The sequence below is a fragment of the Macrotis lagotis genome, chromosome 4, assembly GCF_037893015.1.
Source record: "Macrotis lagotis isolate mMagLag1 chromosome 4, bilby.v1.9.chrom.fasta, whole genome shotgun sequence".
Taxonomy (NCBI): domain Eukaryota; kingdom Metazoa; phylum Chordata; class Mammalia; order Peramelemorphia; family Peramelidae; genus Macrotis; species Macrotis lagotis.
In genome coordinates this window covers 196,410,812-196,429,367 of record NC_133661.1, presented here as the reverse complement: position 1 = coordinate 196,429,367, position 18,556 = coordinate 196,410,812, and the positions used below count along the sequence as shown (strand labels likewise).

The following is an 18,556-nucleotide window of genomic DNA, read 5'->3' as shown; positions in this document are numbered from 1 at the left end:
AGTCTAGAGCAGGAAAGAAACTCAGAGGTTAGTTTGTCCAGGATCAGAGGAATATAGGAGTAATTGAAAGAGACTTTATCAAACATCTGGTGGTCCTACTCCCTCATTTTACAGTTGGAGAAACTGATACTCACAAGTGATTTGATTAAGATTACACTGGTAGTAAGTGATAGAAAAAAATATCTGAATTCATACCTCATGACTCTGAAGCCATTTTTTTTTCTTGTTTTACCACCATCAAGATAGAATTTAAATTCTCTACAAATGAAAAGAGAGGAGACATAGGAGTATACTTGCCCAAGGTCACACTATTTAAATAGTTTAGTAAATGTTGTAGCTCAAGTCTTCTTATTCAAATACTAATGTTCTATGGGGTAGCTAGGTGGTCCAAAGGATGGAGAGCCAGGCCTGAAGGAAGGAAGACTAACTGTGTAATTCTGGGTAAATTAATTGACCCTGTTTATCCCCAGTTTCCTCACCCATAAAATGAGCAGCAGAAGAAATCGGTGAACCACTCCAGGATCTTTGTCAAGATAACCTCAAAAGGGATCATGGCGAGTTGTACACACCTGAAAAATGGACAAACAAATATTCTTTACTTTTGACTTTGTTGATATAGGGGAATCAGACTAGAATCAGGAAGACCTGAGTTGAAATCTAGCCTCAGGCACTTGCAATAGTGTGATCATAGATAGGCAATAACTTCTGTTTGCCTCAGTTTTTTTTCAATTATAAAATAAGAATAATAACACCAGATTTGATGTGAGGATCAAATGAGATAATTTTTAAGCACTTAACACAGTGATAGATACATAGTCACATAAGTCACATAATATAACCATTAGCTGTGATTTTGATTAAGAGAATGTATATAGCTTATACCATGGCCATTGAAGAACTTTGTCCCTAATTATCTATATGTAAGTTAGTCACTTATACTTTCTGTGTATCAATTTCCTTGTCTATCCCATAAAGTGTTTGGACAATCTATAAGAGTTCTCATTGATAAAGAACTTTGCTCCTAATTAGCTATATGTAAGGACAGTCACTTATCCTTTTTGTGTATCAGTTTTTCTCATCTATCCCATAAGGTGATTTGACTTAATCAGAGAAGTCAAACATGAATCTAGCTGTGTGATTCCTAAGTGTGGGTCAGAACCAGAGAGAATTGATAAACTCTGTGTACAGATAGATGTCTACTTTTTTCACTTATTTTCTTTTTCTTGCTTTTTTTTTTTGAAATGCATGACTTTGCATATATAATTGGCATCATGGTACTTGCCTTCTTCATAGAATGTGGGAGAGAGGTTGAAGATACATAGATAATTTGAAAACAAAATTAAAAAATTAATATTAAAAATATAAAGTTTTTAACCAAAAATATAATTGGGAAACATTTAACAAAATAACAAAAATACAATAGAACATAGATAATATATATATATATATATATATATATATATATATATATATATGTATATTGTAAGTCAATAAGTAGCCACATGAATCCCCCTCTATGGTTTTGTGGCCCCCATTTCTGAGTTTGACACTGCACAGTTACATGAACTTTTTGGTTCATCTAGCCTAAATTTCTCAAAAGGCAAGATGGCAGTATACGAGAATGAGAATTTTGTAACTATTTTCTATGATATTAAAGTAAAATGGTTGTGGATGTACCCTCAGCATTCCTAACTTCACCTTGAAAATCATATTTGACTGAGCATTCTGATGATTAAGGAGTATTATGGAAGTAACACTCAACGGAAATCAGGACCCTTCTTGGGTCTTGGTTTCCTCCTCTCTATCATGGGAGGAGAGAGGGATTCAATCATCTCCAAGGTCCCTTACAGATCTAACATCCTATGATTCTTCTAATTGAATCTGACTTCTGATGCTCCAACACCCTGGCAGGTTTAGCTGACTGAGACACTTTTCTCTTTGCCTACTCTAACATTTGGAACTGTTTGGCTGTTGTGACTGCTGAGTTTCACCTCAGGGGCTGCTGTATTTCAGTAGTTAATTCCATGATCCGTGAATAGATAGTGAATATATAGAGTAATATGGGCAGATAGGTCTGCTCCAGTATGTGATTTTGTTGTTTTCATGAATAAAAAGTTCTACTTTCCCTTCTTTCCTCTTCCCCCACCTTCTGGAATTTCCACTTTCTCATCTTTTAATCCACTCAATAGAAAATGTTAAACATATCCTAGATCTTTCTCCTTAAAAATGCAGAATGAATACAGTGCTGTAATGGTATTACAGACAGAGGGGAGGGGGAAAAGAGTGGGTTGCCCATTAATGCTATGCTAGAATCACCACGTAGAAGTAGAAAATTCAGAATATTTTTTACATGGGGCATTTTTCTGATCTCACCTTTGACAGGTCCTTGTCATTGCAGTGCTGCTGCCACTGTCAATTTCCATCAGACTCTCTCAGTTGGGCTGCATACATATAGATAAAAAAAAATTAAAAAGAAGAGCAGGGATGCTCTCTACTGAATTATGAAAACAAAAGCATTTTCCTCTTAGTCAACAGACATCAATTGTCAGATCTGTTTGTAGTCAGGGGCATGCTAGAATCTTGCCATATCCTGAGAGCTGATTGTTAAATTTTCATCTTGAGCATTTATACTTCAGAAATCAGCAAATGCTACAAATCAGGGTCCGACTGTTTTCTTGATTATCTAGACTTAAAGTAAAGGCACAATGTTAGATTGAACTTAAAAGAGCATCAAGCATACATTTTTTTGGCTTATGAATCTTTTTTAATTTTTTTATTCTCATTTTGTACAAATGTTTTTTTACATTAATAAAACATTTTTGTTTAAGAGTAAATGAAGTACCCCCCCCCCATAAATATAGACTTGCTTGAGCGATAAAGTAAAGGGGAGAGAAAAAATTAAAATAAAAAAAATAATAGTAATAATTGTAGGTATGGCCAGGTGGCACAATGTACGAAGCACCAGCCCTGGAGCCATGAGCACCCAAGCCCACATCCAGCCCCGTAGACCCAACAATCACCCAGCCATGTGACATGCAAGCCATCCGATCCCCACTGCCCTGCGAAAACCAAAGAGAAGAAAAAAAAGACCCTAGGGGTGGCTGGGTGGCAGACAGAGCATTGGCCCTTGAGCCAGGAGCACCTGGGTCCAAATCCAGCCTCAGACAACCAATGATCACCCTGCCGTATGTCTCTAGGAAGGCCACCCAGCCCCATTTGCCCTGTACCCTCCCCCAGATAATAATAATAAAAAATGTGCTTCAGTCTTTGTTCCAAGACAAACAACTCTGTCTTGGGTGGATCACATTCTTTATGGTAAGTCCATCACAAAAGTTACTTCCATATTTTTCCAACGTTGCCATTGCTGATCGCAACTCCCTCCTTTCTTATTTCTCTACTATCATGTACTCTATTTTCTTTCTCCTTTCACTCTGACTCTGCTGTAGGGTCATTGACTGGCTCAGCAGACAAATTCCTGGTCCTGGGGCCAAGAAGCCCTAAGCCCCCATACCACCCCTTAGGCCCAGCATCCACCTGGCCCTATGGTCCTGGACAGGCCTTCCAATCCCAGCCCCTTGCAAAAAGTAAAAAAGAAAATGGGTTATATCTGACCACTCTTCCACCATGGTCCATCCTCTCCTCCTTTATTCACATCCCCACACTTCTCCCTGCTCCCCTCTCCTTCTTACTCCAGATGCCCATACCCCATTGAGTATATATGCTGTTTCCTCTCCTAGCCACCTCTGATGAGAGCAAAGGTTCCTTCATTCCCCCTTGCCTCCCCCCTTCCATATCATTGCAATAGCTCATTGTAATAAAGAAAAATCTTATTATATGAAATATCTTGGCCTATTCCCCCTCTCTGTTTTCTTTCTCCCATTTCATTTCCCTTTTTTCTATTGACTCCATTTTTACACCACATTTTATCTTTGAATTAAGCTTTCTCCTGTTCTTCAACTATAAAAGCTCCCTCTACCTGCTCTATTAACTGAGAAGATTCGTATGAGTATTATCAGTGTCATTTTTCTATGCAGGAATACATGCAGTTCATCATCATTAAGTCCCTCATATTTTCCCCTTCTCCTCCACTCTCTATGATTCACCTGAGTCCTGTATCTGAAGATCAAACATTTTGTTCAGCTCTGGTCATTCCAACAGGAACATTTGAAATTCCCCTGGTTCATTGAAAGTCCATCTTTTTCCCTGGAAGAGGACATTCAGCCTTGCTGGGTAGTTCATTCTTGGCTGCATTCTAAGCTCTTTTGCCTTCAGGTATATTGTATTCCAAGCCCTACGAGCTTCCAATGTAGTTATTGCTAAGTCCTGAGTGATCCTGACTGCAGCTCCACAATATTTGAACTGTGTCCTTCCGGCTGCTTGTAATATTTTCTCTTTGACTTGGGAGTTCTGGAATTTGGCTATAATATTCCTAGGGGTTGTTTTTTGGGGATCTCTTTCTTGGGGGGATCAGTGGATTCTCTCCATTTCTATTTTGCCCTCTGCTACTAGGATATCAGGGCAATTTTCCTGTAGTAATTCTTTATGAAAAGGCTCTTTTCCTGATCATGAATTTCAGGTATTCCAATAATTTTTAAATTATCTGTCCTAAGTCTGTTTTCCATATCAATTGTTTTTTTTTCAATGAGCTATTTCACATTTTCTTCTAATTTTTCATTTTTTTGGTTTTGAAGTATTGATTCCTGATTTCTGTCAAATTCATCAATCTCCCTGAATTCTATTCTTTGTCTGAAGGATTTATTCTCCTCAGAGAGTTTTCTTATCTCTTTTTCCATCTGGCCAATTTTGCTTTTGAAAGCATTCTTCTCCATAATAACTTTTTTTGAACTGTTTTATCCATTTGACCTAAGCTGGTTTTTAGCATGCTATTTTCTTCAGCATTTTTTGGATTTCCTTGACTAAGCTGCTGAATTCATTTTCATGTTTTTCCTGCATCTCTCTCCTTTCTTTTCCCAGTTTTTCTTCTAACTCCCTCATTTGATTTTCAAAGTCTTTTTTGAGCTCTGTCATAGCCTGAGCCCAATTTCTGTTTTTCTTGGAGTCTTTAGATATAGGAGCTTGTGCTTCCTCATCTTCAGACTGAGTATTTTGATCCTTCTTGGGCTCATTTGCAAAATATTTCACAATGGTGTTCCTCTTATTTCTCTGCTTGCTCATTTTCCCAGCCTGGGCCTGGTTTTGGGGTGTTTCCTGAGCTTTTGGGACACTCCCACAAGGGTCTCAGTGTGTGAGGCTCTGTCCTCCCTCCTGGTCTGTGAATGACCATATGCGCCCCCCCTCTGCCATGGGGCTGAGGTTGGGGGGCCCTGCAGTTCTATGCGGGGATCTAGACTGCAATCAGGATCTGAATGTGGTCAGAGCCCCCGGGTCCTGTTCCAGAGGCAGAGCACAGAGCTCAGGGCAGTCTCTCTTCACTCCCCTCCCTCAGCTCAATGGGCTCATGCCCTGGAGGCTCCTGCTTACTGGCTCCGCCTGCTTCTGTTTCCAGATCTGGGCTGCCCAAAGACCCCTGCTCCCTGTGTGACCTGAGGGCTGGGCTCCACATCCTCCCTCTGGCAGAGGTCCCCTGCTGTTCTCCCATTTTGTGACGGATGCTCCCTGGGGTGTAGCTCCGGAGACTCCCCCACTGCTGTGAGCTGTGGCTCCCAGCGCCCTGGGGGCTGCCTCCAGGAGGCTGAAGTTCTTTCACTATGGCAGCTGCCCCTCCGACCCCAGGGAGCAGAACCTTTCTGCTCTTTTCCAGGTTACCTTGAGTAGAACTGCCTCACTGGGTCCCTCTGTTGATTCTGTCTCTTGAAAGTTTAGTTAGAGTCCTTAGTTTATGACTTTTATCAGAGAGCGCCTAAGACTTGATCCTTTCTTGTCGCCATCTTGGCTCCCAAGCATACATTTTTTTAGACAACTGGATTTTAAACATTTTCCGGTATACTTAGGTCAGTGGAAAGAACACTGGCTCTGGAGTCAGAGAACCTCTTTAAATTCCTCCCTCAGCATTTTTTTTTTAAATCAGTCCCTTTCTGGACTTCAGTTTCTTCATCTGTAAAATGAAGGGTTTGGAATAAATGGTCTTTGAGGTTCTCACCTCTATTTCTTACTTCTTTATTCCCATATATAATCACATCTTATAACCCCTCCTGGGTGCAGACAGGAATAGTTCTCCTTGTTGCTTTAATTTGTATTCTCAGCACTTGACTGCCACTCAGTGAGGGCTTACTTGGTGCCAAAGAGTTCACCAGACTGAAAGGCAGGAACCCTACAAGTTCCAGTTTCTGATCCATTTACTGTTTGATCATGTTGTTGAGTTCTTTTTCAGTTGTGCCTGACCTTTTGTGACCCCATTTGGGATTTTCTTGGCAAAGACACTGGAACTGTTTGCCATTTTCTTCACTAAATCCTTTTACAGCTGAGGAAACTGAGACATACAAGGTTAAGTGACTCGCCCAGGGTCACAGAACTAGTAGGTGTTTGAGGCCAAATTTGAACTCAGGAAAATGAATCTTCCTGACTTAAGGTTGGCACTCTGTCCACTGTGCCACCTAACTACCTTGAGTAAATTACCTCAACTCACTAAGCTTCAGTTTTCTCTTCTGTAAAACTGGGATCATGACTACTGTTACCTACTTTATAAGGTCATTTTAAGAATGAAATGAGAGCATAGAAGTAAAAATATTTTGCAAAATACTCAAAATTAAAACTCTGCATCTATAAAGAGATAAAACCATTAGTGTATGTCTGTGACATGGGAGGTAGTGTTTTGATTTCCTATCAGGTAAAACATTCCTATTGCCACCGTGATATTCATGACTCTGTGTCTACTGAAATGTAGAAATTTACTTGTTGCCAATCTAATCCCTATTATCTTTTTAGGATTAAGACATAGCATCCCAGACTTAGAGTTAGAAGGGGTCTCAAAGATCATCTGATCTAACTTTCTCATCTTATAGTTGAGAAAACTGAAATCTCTATAAATTAAGTGACTTACCCAAGGTCACATAGGCATTATCAGAGGGACAATTTTGACCCATGTCCTATGACAAGGCAATAATTCCCATATCCTATGACATGTCCTATTTCCAAGTCAATACTCTTTCTCATGTCATTTTTTTTTTAGATTTTGCAAGGCAATGGGGTTAAGTGACTTGCCCAAGGCCACACAGCTAGGTAATTATTAAGTGTCTGAGGTCAGATTTGAACTCAGGTACTCCTGACTTCAGGGCCGGTGCTTTATCCACTGTGCTACCTAGCTGCGCCCCCATATGTCAATTCTTGTAATTATTTTGAAGAAAGAGGGTGTTTTGCTTTAGTTAAGAATGTGAAATTTAAAAAAGTACATAACCTTGGTTTATCTCTGAAATGCATTCCGATTAGGCTACATTTCCCCAACCGGACCCAAACTGTAACTAGTTATCTGATTGAATCCAAGTTGTGGTTTTAAGATTTCCTCTATGATATTCTAATAGTAAGATATTATTCATGTTTTTCATAAGTGGAATCTTGCTTGAGAATGTGAATGGAGGAAAACATAGAATATCATCAGTATGTAATAAAAACCAAACTAGATCCTTTGTTGGAGTGACAAATGCCCATATTTTTAAAATGTTAAAATTTTTGATGTCTTTTATTTTTATGTCATTTTCATTTTTGGATTGCTTGCTCTTGTAATCAAGAATAAAAAAGAAAACGAAGGAAAAAGAAACTTAGCAAAAAAAAAAAAACTGACCAACATATCAACTGAGCCTGACAATCTAGGAAAAATTCAGAATCCACAACTCCCTCTGAAAAGAAGAGAGGGAACTACGGATTTTCTTATTTCTTGTTTGGTCACCATAATTACGCAGGATCTGATTTTTATTTTGTTGTTCTTTCTATTTACATCACTGAAGTTGTGGAAATTGCTTAGCTTACCATATGCTTTTGTCTTCTCTTGCTTCTATGAATTCTTCATCTTTTTTCTTGCAGAGGATCAATATTCTATCATGTGTATGGGCATCCTTCTGTACCCTAGTTAATTAACATCTTTTATTTAAAAAAAAAGATTCCATTCTTGTACATGAGCCTTGTGGTATTGTGAAAAGAGCAAAGAGTTAGGAGGTGGAAATCTTGGTTCTAGCACTGACCTTATATAATGTAGAAGAAGTCATTCAAGTCTATGGGTTTTGATTCCATTGTCAATAAAGTTTGAAACTTAACATCTGCTTTATGGTTGTAAGAATCAGATAAAATGTTAGATATAAAAATGATTTACAAAAAAAGGGTATTATCAAAAATTGGAAGGCAAAGAACCACCTCATGAAAGCCCTTGAAAGTCATCTTGACCTCCTTCTTGCCCAGCCATGTCATACCTGGCAGAGCATTGAATAATCTCTGTACTTCATTCTACTCATAAGCCACTCTAATTGTTAGAAAGGTCTTGCTAAACTTGAACAAAAAATGTTTTTAGATGTATTTTTCACTCACTGATTGTTATTCTATGCTCTTGAATCATACTAATGAAACTGGCTCACTTTTCTTTCTAATGGATCTTCCTTGAGATTTTTGAAAATAGTTATCATGTGTCAGGCAGCTGGTTGGTACAGTAGATTGAATGATAGTTCTCTTCTGTTAAGTTCTTCTTTAGTTCAAGTCTGACCTCAGAACTTATTTGCTGTGTGACCTTGGGGAAATCATTTAACTCTATTTGACTCATTTTCCTCATTTTAAAAATGAGCTAGGTAATGAAATGGCAAACTATTCCAGTATCTTTGCCAAGAAAACCTCAAATGGGATCATGAATAGTCAGACATAACTGAAAGGACAGTCATGTCTCCCCTTAGACTTCTCTTCTTCACCTTAAACGACTACCATTTCTTTCCCTGCTTTTCAAAGAACATGGTTTTCAGAGCTGTAACCTGGTTACTCTTCTCTAGACACTCTGTCAGTATCCTTGAATTGTGGTATCCTTTACTAAACACAGTGTTTCAAATGTGATCTGAGCAGTGCAGAATACAATCAGACTATTAACTCCCTCAATGTGGGCCCAATGTTTCCATTAAAGGAACTAGATTGAATTACTTAATTTAAGTATTTGGATGGGGATAATGCAAAGGAATCTTTTAAAATTAAATTTAACAGACTTTTGTAAACTTTCTCTTGGGGTTTCAGTTGGAATAAATGTGCTGTATGGTCTATGCCAATACTATCTTTCTATTATTCATTGTAGTACTGACTGGAGATAGTTATTATTACTTTAAGACTGGAAAATTTGTTCTTGTTCTCTCTACCTTATCATATTCTTTTTTTTTTAAAGAAAGATTTTATTTATTTTGAGTTTTACAATTTTTCCCAAATCTTGCTTCCCTCCCCCACCCCATAGAAGGCAGTCTGTTAGTCTTTACATTGTTTCCATGGCACACATTGATCCAAGTTTAATGTGATGAGAGAGAATTCATAATCTTAAGGAAGACAAATAAAGTATAAGAGATAGCAAAATTACATAATAAGATAACAGGTATTTTTTCCCTAAGTTAGTCATTTGGTCTTTGCTTAAACTACACATTTTTTTCCTCTGGATACAGATGGTATTCTTACCTTATTGTATTATTACAGAATTGGCAGCTAGTTAGTACAGTGAATAGAGTACCAATCTGAGTTCAAATTTGACCTAAGATACTCGACATTATCTATGGTAAGTCACTTAAACCTATTGCCTCACATCTAGGGCCATCTCCAGTCAACCTGATTCATATCTGGCCATTGGACCCAAATGGCTCTAGAGAAGAAAGAGAGGCTGGTGACTTAGTATAGCACTTGCTTAGTCAAATCCAATTCACGTTCATGTCATGACATCACCTCTCATGCCATGGTCTTCAAGAATGAAGGACAAAACACACTTACAGAATGACCTAAAGCAAATTACCTCAAGTCCTGATACCTCCCTTTTCAAATGCAAACAATGAGAATTATATCCTGGTTTTTTCATGGGAATGTTTGGAAAGATGATTGAAATGACATCAGCAGAATATTTTGAGAATGTGTATTCATTGATTGATTCGAGTTTTTTCTCTTTCTATTTGACTTCTCAGTATTTCAAGTTTCTGGTTGTTTCCAAATAGCTTTCAAATTAATCATCCTGTCTTGATGAAAGAATTCCATTTTTTTACTTAAATTTTATTTTATTTTCCCAATTACTTGCAAAACTAGTTTTCAACATTCATCCATTTGAAAATTTATGAGCTCCACATTTTTCTATCATCCTCTCGTCCCTTTCCCCTCCCCATGGAGATGAACAATCTGGTAAAAATTATACATGCACAATCATGTTTAACATATTTCCTTATTAGTCCTGTTGTAAAAGAGGAATTAGAACCAAGGGGTAAAAATCATGAGTAAGAAAGGAAAAAAATATAAAATAAGCTTTAAAAAAGTGAACATAATAGGCTTTGCTCTCATTAAGACTACATAGTTTTTTCTGTGAATGTGGATAGTATTTTCCATACTAATTCTCAGGATTGTCCTTGATCACTGAATTGCTGAGAGGAGCTTTGTCCACCATAGTTGACCATCTCACAGTGTTGTTAATGTGAACAATGTTCTATTTGTCCTACTCATTTTACTCATGCAAGTCTTTTCTTGCTTCTCTAATGTTCAGTTGCTCATGATTTCTTACAGATTAAAGTGCTTCATAACATTCATATACCATAGCTTGTTCAGCATTCCCCAATTGATAGGCATCCCTTCAATTTCCAATCCTTTGGAAATTTGCTATAAATATTTTTGAACATGCAGGACTTTTCCTGTTTTTTTTAATGATATATTTGGAATATAGACTTAGAAGTGGTATTACTGATCAAACAGGTATGCACAGTTTTATTTCCCTTTGGGCATAGCTTCAAATTGTTCTCCAGAAAGGTTGCAAAACTGCATTAGTGTCCAGTTTTCCTACATACTCTCCAACACTGATCATTTTCCTTTTTTGTCTTCTTAGCCAATTTGATAGGTATGAAGTGGTACTTCAGAACTGTTTAATTTAATTTGCATTTTTCTAATCAATAATGATTTGGAGCAAATTTTCATATGACTATAGATAGCTTTAATTTCTTCATCAGCTGAAAACTGCCCATTCATATCCTTTGACCATTTATCAATTGGGGAATGACTTATAATCTTAAAATTTTGTTTTAGTTGTCTGTATATTTTAGAAATGAATTCTTTATAAGAATCAGCTGTGAAAATTGTTTTCAGTTTTTTCTTCAAATCTTGGCTACCTTGGTTTTATTTGTGTGAAAATTTTTTAATTGAATGTAACTGAAATCATCTATTTTGCAATTTATAATATACTCTATTTCTTGTCTGATAACAAATTGTCCAGAAATACAAAACAAAAGAAAACAATAACAACCATAAAATTTCTCTTATGTTATTCCTTCCTATCTCATGGTTTTCTTTCTTTTCCCTTAGTCCTAATTCCTCATACAGAAAATGACTAATGTGGAAATAATGTGAAATACAAATGCATATGTATGATGTTCACTAGACTATTTGCCACTGTGGGGAGGGGGGGTAGGAAGGGAGGGTAGAAGGAAATTATGTAACTTATAAATAGGCACATGCGTGTGAATGTTGAGAATCTTTCATAACATGTAATTGGAAAAATAAAACAAAATATCAAATGGGAAAAAAATAAAGTATCATGCAAGGCAAAATTCCTTTAAGATCCATTTATATTTTTACCTTTTGAATACACTCCCTCCAACTATATACTCAACCCTGATGAGCTAATGTATCTGCTAAAGCATCAACACTGTCATGAGCTTACCTTCTCTCTAAGTATGCTTCTTTTAACTATCCTACGAGAAATAAAATTCTCAAGAGTTACAATTATTATCTTCCCATATAGGGATGTATATAATTAAATGTTATTGACTAATGCCCTCTCCCACCCCCTCCCACCCTGTGTACTTTACATATATATATATATATATATATATATATATATATATATATATATATATATATATATATATATCTTGAGTCTTGTATTTAAAGATTGCATTTTCTGTTCTATTCTGGTCTTTTTATCAGGTAATTTTCAAAATTCCCTAATGTATTGAAAGTTCATCTTTGCCCTGAAAGACTATGCTGAATTTTGCATAGTTGATTCTTGGTTGTAGTTCAAAGTCCTTTGCCATACTGAAGACGATAAGTCCTGCATAATCCTGACTGTAGTTCCTTGGCAATTAAATTGCTTCTTTTGGGCGATTTGCAGTATTTTCTCTTTTTGCTGAGTTTTCTGAACTTTGGCTATAATATTTCTTGGAGTTTTTATTCTGGGATCTTTTCTGGAGGTGACTGGTAGATTCCTTTAAGGACTATTTTGGCTTTTTCTAGGATATTACAGCAATTTTCTATGATTATTCTCTTAATATTTTCTATTGAGGCTTTTTACAAAATAATTTGTAAATTATTTCTTCAAGATCTATTTTCCAAAGTGGTCATTTTTCCTAAGAGAAACTTTACATTTTCTTCTATTTTTTTCAGTCTTTTGGTTTTGTTGGATGGAATCTTGGTGTATCATAGAATCATTAGTTTCCATTTACCAATTATATTTTTTAAGGTTTTATTTTCTCCATTTAACTTCTGTTTTTCCTTTTACAGTTGGTTGATTTTAGTTTTTAATTAGTTATATATTTTTTCTAGTTGGTTATTTTTACTTTTAAAGGAGCTGATTTTTTCAGCCAATTTTTCATTAATCTCTTGCATGGCTCTTATTTCTTTTCTCCATTTTTCTTTTTTTCCTCTCCTTTGGTTTTTGAGCTCTTCCAAGAGGTCTTTTTGGATTTGAGGCCAATTCATAAACTCTCTTGAGGCTTCACATGTAGTTATTTTGTCACTGTTTTCCTCTTCTGGGATGGTGTTTTGTCATCCCTATCAGGATAGTAGCTATTTATGTTTAGCACTTTTCTCATTTTGATAGTTGATCTATCAAGGAGTATAGGTCCAAGCTTTTTGTGCTGGGACCAGGATCTGGTCCCTGTTTTATTGTTTGCCTGTTGTTTTGCCTATGTAGTGGGAGTTCCATCCTTTAGGGTAGCCCTTTTTTTTCTGCTTGTCAACTTGTCCCCAACCCAGTCCCATCTATTGCACCAATGTTCTCAGGCTTCAAAATATGTCTTCCAAGCTGGGGTTGGTACCCTCACTGTTGGGCACTGCTGCTGTCTTAGCTTGCTGAGCCAGTACCTGAGCTTCTCTGGGACTAAGAACTTCCCACTGACTTTCCAGCTTTCCTACCTCATTGGGCTATATTCTCCTTTTTACCTAGAAGAGACAGACCTCACTGAAGTTCCTCCATGATATTCTGAATTGAGAACTGTTTCACTCCTTTTTTTGTGGGATCTGTAGCTTTAGGGTCTGTGTGGAGGCTTCATTTGAAGTTGTTTTGTGAAGAGCTCTGGGTGTTTCCTAGCTTGCACTGCTATTTTGGCTCTGTCCCAGAATCAGTTGTTAAGGGATATCAAAGCTCGTCTTTGATTTGACTTTTGCTATAGTCTAATATCTTGAAGGCAGCTAGATAGCTTAGTGGGTAGAATCCCAGGGCCTCTATCTTTCTAAAGACTTATCTTTCTCAGTTCAAATCTGACCTCAGATACTTACTAGTTATGTGATTCTGGGCAAGTCACTTAACCCTGTTTGCCTTAGTTCTTCATCTGTTCAATGAGCCAGAGAAGGAAATGGAAAACACTCCAGTCTCTTTGCCAAGAAAAGCTCAACTGGGGATCATGAATAGTCAGACATGACTGAAACAGCTGAACAGCAATACCAAAATCTTAAAACAAGGTAGGAGTTGCTAAGAGTTTTCAAGTATATTAAAACATCATTTAGTGAAATTTGGTCCATGAGTAGTAAGACCTATAAATAATTCAATAAGCATTTATTAAGTGTTTACTATGTGATGGAAAAGGAAATGATAAATTATTCCAGTATCTTTGCCACAAAACTCTTGTTAGGATTCATGAAGTCACAAAGAGTTGGACATAACTAAATGATGGAACAACAATAGCAACAACAGTATAGATGTTATGTACTAAAAATACAGAAAGCATAAACTGTCCCTGTCCTGAAGAGGCATGTTTTCAATATGTATAAAGATAATAAATGCAAAATGTTACAAGACAAATACTAAGAAAATAAATATGATGTCCAGGGAAGGTCTCATGTAGTGGTAGCTACATGGTCTATGTTTTAAATGAAAGTAGGAATATGGAATATGAGGGGAGGGTTCATAATGGGAGATGCAATGTCAGGGAAAAGGTTCAACTGATAACACGTAAGAAAGTGTTGAAAATAATGGTGCAAAAATCTCTAGAAAATGCATCCTGTTGATGCTTCTTTGCAGATCATATGGGCTTCCTTACAGGCCTAAATATTATATTAGAACTGGAAATGTTAAGGAAAGCTCCTTGGACAGGGAAGAGTGAGGGATATATTTGGAAATGAAGATTTGTAAAAATAATATTTCAACAATTTTTGAAAGAAGTAGAAATGTAAGAAAGGAATAATCTATGCTTCCTCTTGGCTTATATGCTACCTGTGTGACTGGAAAAGTCACTAAAATTCCTTGGACTCAGCTTACTCATATATAAAATCTATGGGTTGCATTAGACATCTTCAGTCCCTTCTAGCTCTAGATTTATAATAAGTTCAGTCTTTGTGCTGGAATGCTATTCTCTACATAATTGGGCCATATTTGAAGGGCCTTTACCTCTGGGTATACCTAGATAAAAGGGAAGGCAGAGTCACTTATGATGATGACTCTGCCCTTTAATAGCTGAACTGCCTTGGCTCTAACAAGGAAGACTAATACCTTCCTAAAGCATTACACTTACATGAAACCATACTATAAGATGCAACTTGACCCTGGCTTTATCAATTTGCAAATCTAACCATGTCTATACTACCTGAATCTTTACAAAGTACCTTTCTTGTTAACAATCCTTTGAGATAATAATGCAAGAATCATTGCCCCTATTTTATACTTAAGTAAAATGAGATACCTAAAGGTCAAATGATTCACCCAATGTCCATAAAATTAGCAAATGTTGGAGCCAAATCTTGAACCTGAGTTTTATGACTTCAAGTCCAGAACTGAGTTCATATCCATCCTTAGAGACTGTTAGCTTTGTGAGTCATTTAACTATTCAGTTTTGCTTAACTATAAAATGAGGGTAATAAGAACACCTACTTCTTCAGGTTGTTCTGAGGATCAAATGAAATATGAGTTGTACATAATTTAGAATAACATAGTAGGACCTTAATTAATGTTTATTCCCTTCCCCCTTTCCCCAATTGCTTGTTACTTTACCATGCTGTTACAGCAGCATGGTCTGAACTCTATCCCAATAAATGTGCAACCAACTTCTGAAGGTAGATTATCTCCCTTGGAATGGGATCTTTTCATATTTAATAGAAGACTAGAAGTGAGTATCAATGACAAGGAACTACTGGGGTCTGAAGTGCCTGGGAGTCATGATCTTCCTAATGGAAAAAATCTGGTGCCTTTTCTTCTGAAGGACAGGGAGTAGGAAGAGTAATTTACTCAATGGTTTCTCTGTTAGATAGAAGTCTAGAAAATTTTAGCATTTTGGGGGGATTAGAACATTGAAGAGCAAATTTTTGAACTCCAAATTTCCAAAGTAGAATTTTTGAACTGAAACAGTACCTGTGATTTGCTCTTGATAATGCATCTCTGCTTCTTGTTCTTGCTTTTCTTCTATTTCTTGCTCTTGTTTGAGTTCTTATTCTTCTTGTTCTTGCTGCTCTTGTTCTGCTCTGGTTCTTATTCTCCTCTTCTTCCTTTTCCTCTCTCTTTCTGGTGTTCTCCTCCTCCTCCTCCTCCTCTTCTTCATTTTCTCTTCTTCCTCCTCCTGTTTCTCCCCCTTTTGCCATGTCTTACTCTATCTTTTCCTTTTTTTCCCTCCTTTCTCCTTTTATCTTCTCTTCATCTTCATTTTTCCTCCAATGCTTCTCTTTCTCTTTTATCTTTGCCTTCTTCATCTTCTTTACTTAGAGTACTTAGAAAAGTGCATAAAAACAAAGTCTGCTGCATATCAAATAACTCAGTGAAACACTGTCTTCATGAGCTAAGCACACTTACATGCCCTACTTATGCATTTCCTTGCCCCCTAAATTCAGAAGCAGGAAAAATAAATTCCTTCAAAGTACAGGGTAGTTTAAAACACAGAGGGGGAGACATTCAGTACAATTAGCTTGGGCTTTTGTTGAACCTATAATATTTCAAATTGAGATGTTTAAAAGATTTGACTTAGGATGACTTTTCATGTCCTTCCTTTTCTTGCTGCCAAATGAAAACAGGAATTACTGTGCTTTCTCATTATCTCATTATCAGAATCCATCGCATTGACTATAACCAATGAAAATCAAGGGGAAGAATGTTGGTTTGATTGGCCAAAGTTCACGACAGGCAAAAGTACTATGTATGGTTTCTACATTTTCATTATGTTGTCATTAGAAATGTTCAGAGACTTGTAAATCCCACAACTAAACCCATTTCACAGTAATTCACATCTTTGTATGTTAAAAGCATAGTGGTATTGTGGTTTTAACCAAGCAGATCATACATTTCAGTATATTTCCCTTTCTTCCTTTCAACAGAATGCAGTCTGCAATAATGAGGTTTTGGAGCAAAATCAGCACATTGTCTCAGAAGCTCTCTTCAGAGCCCTGCTTTATGAATGGGTTCATGTCTTGAGAGGAGAGAAGGAGGAAAATTGAGTGTAAGGTAAGCTCAAGAAATGCTGAAGTGAAATGAAGTAGCGAAGTGTCAAAGAAACAGGATATTCCAGTAAAGCTATTAAAGATAGGATGAAATGGGGATTGGTGGGACTTGGCTAGTATGACACTAGCACTAAAGTTGGGAGAGAAGTCTTTACTATCATAAGATGTGTAAGGTACATTTTGATAGCTGAGTTAATAGAACCTATCTTTGGAATCCAGAACTGTAGGTATCCCAAGATCAATAGCATATGTGAATGACATATTTTAGAGGCACTGTGGTTTAATGGAAACTTCACAGGACTACTCATTAAAAGACTAAGATTCTTTTTCTATTCCTGGCACTTTTTAGATTTCTGACCTTGGGCAGATTATTGTAGATTCTTTTGGACTTTGTTTTTTTCATCTGTAAAATGAAGAAATTGAATTAAATGATCTCTAAACTTCCTTCCAGTTTTAATGATATAGGTTAAGAAAAAAATTCTTGAATTCAAGCATGTCTTGAAAGCAATGTCTAACATTTTAATGTGTTGGAGATACACACACACACACACACACACACACACACACACACACACAAACAATTTCATTCCAGCTTAGATTTGGAATTTACCAAGATATAAACTATTTGGTTTGTCATCTAAGTAATTATCACTTCTGTGAAAAGTGTATTTGTCAAGCTAAGTTCTGGATTGTGATATTATATCATGAATAGGTTAGCATGATATGGCATAAGGCCACTTTCCTTATCCCCAAATTAATAATGAATTTCCTGTAACACTTTCTCTAGGGCAGTCAGGTAGTACAGGTCAGCCAGATGGCACAGTGGAGTCATGACTGAAAACAACTGAATAACAATATCCTCTCTGTGTCTACTTCCCTAGTTCCCACTTACAAATGACAATCTTAATATTCACTTACTTCCCTTTTTAATAAACTAAGACTAACCCTAAGATGATGGAGAATTCTAGTACTGCCACTCCTGAGCCCCCATCTAGTGTGTGCCACTTGATTATGTATAAATCAGTTTTAATTAGCTTTTAGAAAGGGTATTTGTTAATATGGTACAGTAAGAACAATTATTACAAACATCAAACTTAATTTTCACATGAGCATATATAAGGGAATAATGAGCTCATATTTAGAAAACAATGCAGGTGAGATACCTGTATTGAATATACATGGAAAAGGGTAAACCTACAACTTCTGGTTCCTGGAATTCTTTTCTTCATTTCCTGGCTGTCATTGTATTATGATTCAAAGGTTCACATGCCTTGAAGCTACTTTCTTAAATGACTTTCTTTATCTAGTTATTTTTTACTGTATTTGTCCTCATTGGTTTTATCTCCTGATTTAGTCTCTTTGATGATAGAATCAATAGAAGAGGTAGGTTAACATTCCTTCTGGACTCACATTCTTCTTGCTCTTCCTCACTGACTTCTGGTACAGACACAGGAATATGCTTTTCCAGGAATTCAGAAACCTGGAAGTTACTCAAGCTTGACTTCTTCATTACTGGACTTAGTTTTTTTAAACTGGTTAAGGTGGAGTGGTCAAGAGGAAGGTTTAATTTTTTTCATCTAACTACAAAATGTGTGTGTGTGTGTGTGTGTGTGTGGCATTATCTACTTTCATTCAATGAACTAAAGCAATTCACTCCTTCTAAATCAAGTACTTGTGGGCATCTGAAATTTGAGTCTCCTACATTTATATTAATGGGCAAGAAAATACAAATTCTCATTGTTATACTCTTATGTGAACTTAGCTATTC

General features: G+C 36.6%; 1 long non-coding RNA gene across 8 annotated transcripts in view; it reads left to right on the top strand.

Moving 5' to 3' along the window:
- LOC141522010 (uncharacterized) overlaps positions 1 to 18,556 on the top strand; it is a 354,724-nt gene that overhangs the window by 308,506 nt on the left and 27,662 nt on the right. For all 8 annotated transcript variants that reach the window (XR_012478113.1, XR_012478110.1, XR_012478106.1 and 5 more), the window contains one exon: positions 16,666 to 16,792. This is a non-coding gene — a long non-coding RNA (uncharacterized LOC141522010). The remainder of the gene's footprint in view (positions 1 to 16,665; positions 16,793 to 18,556) is intronic.